This window comes from Plasmopara halstedii (genome assembly GCF_900000015.1).
Source record: "Plasmopara halstedii genome assembly, contig: Scaffold_3060, whole genome shotgun sequence".
Classification (NCBI taxonomy): domain Eukaryota; phylum Oomycota; class Peronosporomycetes; order Peronosporales; family Peronosporaceae; genus Plasmopara; species Plasmopara halstedii.
In genome coordinates this window covers 2,442,803-2,443,002 of record NW_020189964.1, presented here as the reverse complement: position 1 = coordinate 2,443,002, position 200 = coordinate 2,442,803, and positions in this window count along the sequence as shown.

The window sequence follows — 200 nt, the reverse complement described above, 5'->3', positions numbered from 1 at the left end:
TTGCTACGGGTCACCGACATGGCTGCCTGCATGTCTAGTATGTAGGAACATACATACTTTGCCTTTTATATTTTTATCTGTTGATTAGGAAATTAAAGTTAATGAAAATAATTTACCCAATGCAGATTATCATAACACTACCAATAGCTGCGATAACATATCAGTCTCAATGCAGACTATCAACACACTTCCGATAGCAG